Raw genomic sequence first — 9611 nt, forward strand, 5'->3', positions numbered from 1 at the left:
ACATTCCACCTGCACTACTATACTTGTGACTGAACTTTCAACCTGCACTAACTCAAAACATGCGCACACACACACACACACACACACACACACACACACACACACACAACACACACACACACACACCACACACACACACACACACACACACACACACACACACACACACACACCACACACACACACACACACACAAGCACACTGCACTTTCTGCACTAAACCCAAACATACACACACTGACACACACTGACACACACACACACACACAGACACACGAACACACACACAGACGCACACCGCACCTTCTACCTGCACTAAACACATACACACACACACACACACACACACACACACACACACACACACACACACACACACACACACACACACACACACACACACACACACTGCTGCCGGTGTACTTGACAGACCTTTTTAATATTTATTTTTCTTCAAAATGCTACTATTACCATGTCAGAACGCTATAAAGGACTTTTTTAGGAAAAGCACAAAAGCACAACAATACCTCTTAATGTATGTCCTCTACAAGTCTTCTGTTGTCCAGTCTTGCACTTTAAATGTCTGTATGAGCACTGTCTATGTCCATACTGTCTTAAGTCCATGTATAAGTACTGTCTATGTCTATACTGTCCTTACCTAGATTAGTCTATGTCTGTATGGGAAAGCAAGAAATGTAATTTCAAATTCTTTGTATGACCAGTGCATGTAAAGAAATTGACAATAAAACCTACTTGACTACTTGACTTGACAACTAGGAATCACAATAACTAGGAATAGAACCCCAACAACTAGGAATCACAACAACAGGAATAGGAATCACAACAATTAGGAATTAGAAATAGGAATCAACAACTTCCACAGAAATTCATTACATCTCAACGGCAGCACAGAGTGAACCAAGTGATTGTGTGTTTGTGTGCGTGTCTGCCTATGTCCTTTTGTCTCTGTCTATCAGGCCCGTTGCGTTAAGGTACGCAATGTAGGCAGTTGCCTAGGGCCCCCGAGTAGGTGGGGCCCCCAAGGACGACAGGTTATGGACCCAACAGCAACGACGATTTGAAATAGCTTTATAATAAGGCAATGCCATCTTTATGAAGGGCTCTGCTGCGAGGGAAGCAACAGCGCCTCCCTAATGCCCCCTGCTCGAGGGGGCCCCCCTTCCAATAGGTTTGCATCAGCGACAGCGACGTGAAAATGTCAATTGCCAAAAGGTGCAACGACAAATGTAGTCAAAGTACCCCCATCTCGAGGGGCCCCCCCTTCCAATTTGTTCAACCGTCAAATCCAGCGCAAATACAAACTGAAGATGAAGCTACATAATCTCTCACTGGATGTTGCGCAGACGCCAGTTTATATTACATTTTTGGCTCAAGACAGTTGCTTTTAAAATAAAAGTTAATCTTGAAGGCGACATATTAGGCTACTCTCTGTACTGCAACCAAACTGTCCCAGGCCAGTTGACATCGCACAGACAGTGAGATGCTTACGGCTACAGTGCTATGTTTTCAAAAACATCCGCGAAGCATTATCCATGTGCTGTAACAAGCACTGGGCAAACGTCGATTGTTCAATAACGCACCTTTTTTCGACACAGAACTGTTTTGAATGTGGACAAACGCAAGAAGAAACGAATGAACAATGTGCATATGCATATGACCAATATTTCGGATAACACGAGTCACACAAGTGCGCTGGGATAGCTACATTGTAGCCCACTTTCTTGCTATTATATGGATTACACATTGGAATTTGGGACCATGATTCTGGAAACTTGTGGATTACAGTGAGAGGTTGGGATACATTCTGCAGTCAAGACAACTCAAGGTAAGGGCACCGGGGTATTGGTCCCCTATAATTGACACAGCTGTCAACCACGGAGTAACGTAGGTGGTTGTTCAGTGATCCTTGGTCGCTACAGAGTAGCCTATTTGTGTGTGCTGCGGTATTACTAACAACACAAACATTTGGATTGTATTTTCAAATGCGTGGTGGATGCAATACGAAAAAAAATCTCGTCGGGGAGACCCCCCCTGGCTTGGTTAGAATTCTTGCTACCAATATCACATCCCCCCAAACCCCCCACTGTGCCTGCTCATTCGTTTTTCAGCCTTGAGGTTCTGGACTAGGCCTATTGTTCAGTAGTTGGTTTTGCACAAATGGAGCACCCTTGGTTAGATTTTAAAAGTGGTTGGAAAGATTAGACCTTTCTTTATTTGTGATTGGCAATGCAGATCATGATTTTCGTGGTAGGGTCAAAAATCTGATTGGGCCATATAGGCATACTCTCATGTGAGACAGGCCAGGTTAAACTGAACATTCAATTAGCCTACTTCATGAGCGGAGCCTACTGAATGGAATGGGCTATATTTGCCCAGGTCTTTCTTCATAAAGTTTCATAAAATGAACTGTAGGGACTAGTTATCATACTAGATTGCATTTCCTCACAGGAAATGCTGGTGTATGCTTGCTCTTTATGCATTCATTGCCCTTCATGCATGTGTTGCCCTGCCACAACACTGTCTATAAGGTGACTTCTTGTTTGTTCCATTAGATTTCTATGGTTTCTGTGACATTGTGTTGTAATGGTAGGCTATGTGACAATGACTGAAGTGCCATCCAAAAATTGTCTGGCCCTTCCGAAACCCGAAACAGAAGTTCTGGCGCCGTGGCAACCCTGTCAGGTACCCACCACCCCCCCCGCTTACAAAAAAAAAACCTAGGTCCCCGACAACCCCTTTGCCTAGGGCCCCCAAAATCCTAGAAACGGGCCTGCTATCTATGTACATCTTTGTGTCTGTCTATCAGCCGTACCAATCCAGCAAACTGACTCCTCACGTTTAGCAGCAATCACAAAGTAAGTAGAGGTTTTTTTAGTGGTGTGGGTCACAGTAACACCTAAAACATCTGTGGTTCCCATGAGGGTGCTGGACAATTTGTTTATGACCACCCTCTGACCTTTTAGTAGACACTGAGCTTGCAATCTTTTCCGCATTCCACCATCAATGAAATTTTAACTTCAACAACTATACTACTAAGAACTACATCATATCTACCCCTAACAATAATAATAGTAACTACTAACTAAATAACTACTATTATCCATAATACTGATACAAGTAGGCCTATATTTTTGTGAATACATATGGGGTTTGTTGCCTTCTTTCCCCATCTTTGAATTAGGTGCTTGGGCAGCAATCACAAAGTAAGTAGAGGTTTTCTTGTGTGAAATTCTGTGAATTCTGCATCCTATTCTTACTGTATACAGATGTATATAGATGCCATGAAAATCCAGTTCTTACTGTACGTGCAGATGTATAGATGCCATCCTCCACCTAATGAGGCAGAAGCACATGCTTTAGCTGTCATCCATCATCCATCATCCATCATCTTTGATTTCCAGACTGTTGATGTGCAATATAGTGATGGGGGTGGTGATGTTCCACCTCTGACTGGAGCTCCGCGGTAATTGTCTGTCTGGTGCTGGAAAAGAGGTAGAGAGAGAGAGATGAATGTCTGAGGACACAAATCAACACCTAGCAAAGCAAACAGCCAAGAAAGATTTATTCCATCAGCAGGGTGTTAGACACATTATTTTGTGCAGTTATAATCCTCGGAATGAATAAATTCCTAAATAATACATTATTTATTACAAAACTATGGTGCAAACTAGAGGAAGAAGCAACATCTCGATGCAACTGGAGTTGTAAGGGGAGGATTGGGGAGGATTTAGAATCCAAACAATCCACCACCGCACTTCGATTTTGGACCGAGGGAGTGAACTCAATATCATCAATCCTCCTCTCCCTCTCTCCCTCCCTGCAGCCATAAAAATGGACAGCTAATGTTATCAACTGCTAAAATGGGAGTCAATTGAGACATGTTGCAAAAACATATTAGCTCAAGCGAGCCGCGCCCAGCAAACTAAAGGGACAGAAAGTCATTTCTATGCAAATGGTGTTGCCAAATGCTTTCCATATTCGCCGCTCATTGAGGGGGATCTAAATTGCTCAGGCCCTCTGCTTATTGAATTGAAGTCTAAATTATCGTCTAATCTAGTTGAGCTATGATCTATTTTCACAGGGCCCGGACTTTAATATGTTGTTATTGTGCATTGTGAGCCAGAGTTTTGCTAGTGAGGGGTATTGAAAAAGAACTCTTCTCTTCTCTTCTCTTCTCTATTGACTCACTACAGTCTCTCTCTCCCTCTCTCTCTCTCTCTCTCTCTCTCTCTCTCTATCTCTTTCTTTCTCTCTCTCTCTCTCTCTCTATCTCTTTCTTTCTCTCTCACTCTCTCTCTCTCTGTGTCTTCCTCTCTCTCTCTGTCTCTCTCTCTCTCTCACACACACACACACACACACACACACACACACACACACACACACACACACACACACACACACACACACACACACACACAAATCAAATCCGCACACACACACAGTATCTTTCACACACGTTGTCTCTCTCTTGCCATCACACAACAAACAGTCAGTAGAGTGAGAGAGGACATAGTCACCTTGTCTGTCTGTCTGTCTGCCTGTCTCCCTCTGTCCTTCTCTATACACAGGGCCGCTGACAGCTTTGGCCGGACCCAGGGCCAAGTCACTCCTCAGCCCAACAGATACTATATAATGATGACCCAATTCTGGGCCCTCTCTCTCCCTGGCCCCGATACAACTGTCCCCTTTGTCCTAGCCAGGCCACGTCCTTTTAGTGACGCAACACATTCGATGTTGCTGCTAGTCAGGCCAAGAGCAATGTAAATATTGTTTCTGATCTCCAGAAAAATCGGGAACTCCACCCAATTTGTCGGACAGCAGTCAACCAGTAGCAAACCTTGGGCGGTGGGTCAACCGTGCCATTTGAGAAACGTTAATTGTTATACTCTTGGTCAAACCAAGTCTTGAAGAGATGTTAAAGTCGATGATAATCAGGCTACTTTGTCCAACCCTGTCAGCACTCCTGGCCATGGTGACAGCAGAGTAATGCGGAGTGCCTGACCTCAGGGTTAAGCTCCACTGAAGCAGCTATCAGTCCCCTCAAGTCAGCACTCGTGGCACACGTCATCCATGGCTTCCTGGGCCAAGGACAACTGACCCCTTTGTAACTGTCCACATTATATCCTTAACTGTTTGGCTAAAATAGTAACTGAATCTTCAAAATCTGTACAGAGAGAGAGAGAATAATGAGAAATCAACACATCACAGCACAACAGCGGAGACAGTAAAACAGCAGCAGTGGAGAGATGAGATGAGATGAGATGGCACAATAGAGACAGCAGGTTTAATAGGATTTTAACAGCATAATGTGTGGTGCGGCAGCCAGAGAGACACATGCAGTAGTTACCAGTCAATAGAGAGGTGGTGTAATTGGTGAAACATTTCCCCTGCTCATCAAAGCACTGCGGTGACATCTTTGTGACAAGTGAGTCACATGATGGCTGCTCAGATGAACTGACTGTGTGACTGCTGCCAGTTGAAGCCTTCATAACAGCAGGGCTCATTCATTGGCCCTCGAGGGGGCATTTCAAACAAGCAAATGTTTGGCTTGTATATTTACTGTGTCAAGGTCGTGATTGTGATTTTTTCTAAAACAGACTTGCATGCACAAAAGACTAATGTGCAGAAAAGACCCAAAATGTCAAAATGATTTCATAGGTGAAGGCTGTTGGCTAGGCGATGACACATCTACATTTATGACATCTTGAACATCTTCAACATTGCCATGACAGAAAAGCTGCCAAAATAAAAGTGGATGCCTTTAGGGGTGCGATGTGAATTGGCAATGGGGATATGCCATGACACGTCGTTCTATTTTCAATATTTAGTTTGAATAATCATTTTTCCCAAATGAATGTTCCTCATGTAATGGCTTGTACAATAATAGAAGAATCTTTCTCGACCTTCAAGAAGCTTGTGAAATCTTTTCTTTTCTTTTCTCGCATTCATAACAAAAACAACCTTCACTCACTGAGGTGAGGTGTAACTTCACTCACTGAGGCGAGGTGTAACTTAACTTATAATGGCTGGAATAAATAATTAGTTTTGCACATGAAAAGACGATTTAAGCTTAGCTTTCAAAGAAGCAGCAAAAGGGATGGAGAGATTGGCAAAGAGAAAGAGAGTAAGATAAACTGCAAGGAAGGAGAAAGAATGAATGAGCATGTGTCATGCATGTGCGTGCGTGTGTGTGTGTGTGTGGAGGAAGCTCCCGCTGACTTACTTCCTGTTCATGGCTACCCTCTAGGCCTACTGTATCCCAGCATGCACTCTGCTTTGACTTCCTGCACAGCAAGCTGCAACACTCCAAAACCCTTCACACTTGGCTGGGCCAGACATGATACACACACGCATACACACACGCACGGACGCACGCACGCACAATACACACACACACGCACTCATGTGCAATACACTTGTCATGAAATGCTCACTTTGACATTGTCTCTTATGCATTCACTTTCTCTCTAACATTCGCAGTCACACACACACACGTGGGCACGCGCGCACTCACACACAAACACACACACACACACACACCCTCTCATCTAGTCCCATGCTCGCTAACTTATTACCACGCTACACACACACACACACACACACACACACCAATCTTGTACTCCTGCTATGTGTCCGATATGCCCTTGATGATCTCTCTCTCTCTCTCTCTCTCTCTCTCTCTCTCTCTCTCTCTCGTCTCTATCTTATTAGACTCCTTCATTACGGCACACGGCACAGCTCTCCTTTCATCATCCTCTCCTCTTGTCTTCCTCCATTTACCTCCTCTGTCTTCATCTCCTCTCCCACTCCTGTCTTTTCTTCTCTCCTGTCTTAGTTTTCACCTGCCCTGTATCCCCCTCTCCTCCCCAATCCTTTCTTCCCTTGTTACCGCTTGGGTTTCTCTCTCTCTCTCTTTTACTCTCCCATCTCAATGGCCCTCATTTATCAAAGCAGTGTACGACGAGAATCATACGTACGTCCTGCGTACGTTCTTTTTCTACGACCAGTTGGTATTTATCAAATCTTATCGTAAGCGCAGGAAAGATGAAATCCTACGACTGCTCTCAGACGGTGTACGCCGTTTTCAAGTTGGACTTGAGATGACTATGATCACCAACTTGAGCAGCAGTTGTAGCGCAACAACTCATTATCATAAATATGTGGCCTACATAATTACAAAATGTTTTTACATTGTATATTTTGGCTATAAGCCAACGTCTACCTGTTTGAATTGGCGCACCCTCCCTGAGAGCGCTGCATTATTGGCATAGGAACAAGAGACTTCTAATTTGTGATTTGACGTGATGTGTGAATATTTGTGCAATATAGGCCTACAGCCGCGGAATGTGCCTTCAGTCGTGGGATGAATGACCGACGTCCGTTCTTTTTAACAGCTGGGAGTTCATGCGCACATCAATCAATAGGCCTAACCTACAGACAGTAGCCTAATCATTTCCCGGTTGAGTTTCAACGTTTGATCGCACACAACTACTATCGGAATATAGGCTACACCACGTGTGTGTCCTATAACATTTTATAGTCGTCCACTCCATAGGTGGTAAAAGGGCTATCCGGTCGAAGGACTGGAGCGCTGGAGAGAAGCAGGGGGCACATGAGCGCGAGAAGGATACAGCGCACTGGACATGTACAACTCTCCTTCCCCAACCAATTGTTTGGGCACTGTTTGTTGGCCAGTTTCACGTAGGACCCTTTTCTTGACCTCGTTCATATTTAATTTTTAATATATTTAAATAATATTAATTAAAAATATCTTCATTATGTCTACTGTAGTCAATCAAACATTACATTGTGGGCTAACCATCATTATTTGGAAATCAATCTCTACCCCTTCCATATTGAGAACCGAAACAGTGTTGACTACTGCTGTTGATTATTTCCACGTGTTATTTTGTTGTCTACCTCGCGTAAAGCCTAATTTCAAGCTGTCAATCAACCAGAAACGTGGATGTTTTAGCCAGTTTGCGTCTCTCCATGTCGCAAACTCAGGGGTGCGGTCTCCTTCCCGCCAGCAGAGAATCTCTAACAGGGAGAAGGCTCAGGCCCAATTCGAAACAGGGAAGGCAGCTGTCCTTCCAGTGAGCTAACTGGACATCGAGTCATGAAGTGTGGATCGAAACGAAAAATTGCTTTATTTCCTCCCTTGGCAGTTGACTGCATTTGTGGGCGTAACGAGGATATTTCGAGGATACATCAGATGCTGACTTCGCTGCCTTGGTACCCAACATGCTGTGCGCCACCTCCCTCTCAACCGGAAACCTGAAAAACAAACATGGCTACTACCCAAGCTACTACCTTATCATACTCTTTATTCTGACACTTATGTATGTAGATATTGAAAATCGAATGGATATACAGTATCAACATTGCAGTATCTAAATGTAACCGAGTACTGTTGTCAATTGTCCTCCTGCAGCCACCATAGCTTACCTCTTGTTGACACACCCCCAGGTAGCATGCCGGTGGCTACGCACCAATTAGCTTCTCATTCATAAAAAGGGCTCTGACAGACCGGTCACGCACAGGCCCTGCTTTGACGCGTTGTCCCCCGGTCCTCGCTGCTTCACGGGAAGTGTTTGCTTCCGCAGCATACGGAATGCCTCTGGGTAGATGGAGGATGCCTGCCCTGATGGTTTCGTCTTGAGGATGCTGGGGGCATCTCAAGCTTTGGTGTGGTGTGTCAGTCTGCTTTGGTGCTGCAGGAGGTATGTTTTATCTTTGTGCTCGCGTGTATTTTAATGCAACTCATGTTTGTTTATTTTGTTTTACAATGTATAACTTGCTTGTGGCTAGCGCCCTAATGTTGAAACTGTTGTTATTGTAGTGAGCTCTCCCTCTGACTGCCTGGGATGCTTGGAGAGGCATGGATTTACCCGCAGTTTGGTTGCATTGAGGTAACTTGTTTTGTTCATATACTGTGTGTTTCTACACCGTTAACACTGATCATGTTTCCTGTAGCTTGGTGTGACAAACTTGCATGATTTGCTTTATGATTCTGAAATAACATTGCATGATGTGTGTGTTTTCTGAAAGTTCATTGCATGATGTGTTTTGTTGCGTGATTCTAAAATAACATTGCATGCTTTTCTAATCGCTAGTAAACATTGTGAGTATGGTGTAATCTTTCTAGCATGTGAACATTTGAAACCTCGCAGCTCACTGTTTCTTTTACCTCAGCAGACTCGGAGCGATGCCACTGCTGCTCTGATAGGCCTATTGTGTGTGAACCAGTTGTTGCCCTTTTAATGTAGTTTTTGTTTTCAGTAACATTAGCAAAAAGAGAAAATAACTGAACCTACACCAGCCTGCTGGTTGGAGCTGTTAAATAAATACCAATTGTATTATCACTTGAACCCATGCCTCTGCCTTTACATACTTACCTGTGTGCGGGAAACCCTGGTTTAAAACTTATTCTGAGAGCTTTGCTGTACAAGTACATCTGGTGGTGAAAGGCCACCAGTGGCGTAGTCGTTAAAACACACTTTACCTAAATCTCCAACCTACCCTCGGTTACATAAATATGCTGTCGCTAAATCTATTTAGGCCTATAGCCTATTTTACGATTCCGCCGTC

General features: G+C 44.0%; 1 long non-coding RNA gene across 1 annotated transcript; it reads left to right on the forward strand.

Annotated features, from left to right (window-relative positions):
- The first annotated feature begins 8463 nt into the window (after nt 1–8463).
- Nucleotides 8464–9278, forward strand: LOC134444669 (uncharacterized). Its single transcript, XR_010034061.1, has 3 exons — nt 8464–8743; nt 8863–8932; nt 9219–9278. It is a non-coding gene; the product is annotated as an uncharacterized LOC134444669 (long non-coding RNA).
- Nucleotides 9279–9611: the final 333 nt, after the last annotated feature.

Source organism: Engraulis encrasicolus, unplaced genomic scaffold, assembly GCF_034702125.1.
Source record: "Engraulis encrasicolus isolate BLACKSEA-1 unplaced genomic scaffold, IST_EnEncr_1.0 scaffold_64_np1212, whole genome shotgun sequence".
NCBI lineage: Eukaryota > Metazoa > Chordata > Actinopteri > Clupeiformes > Engraulidae > Engraulis > Engraulis encrasicolus.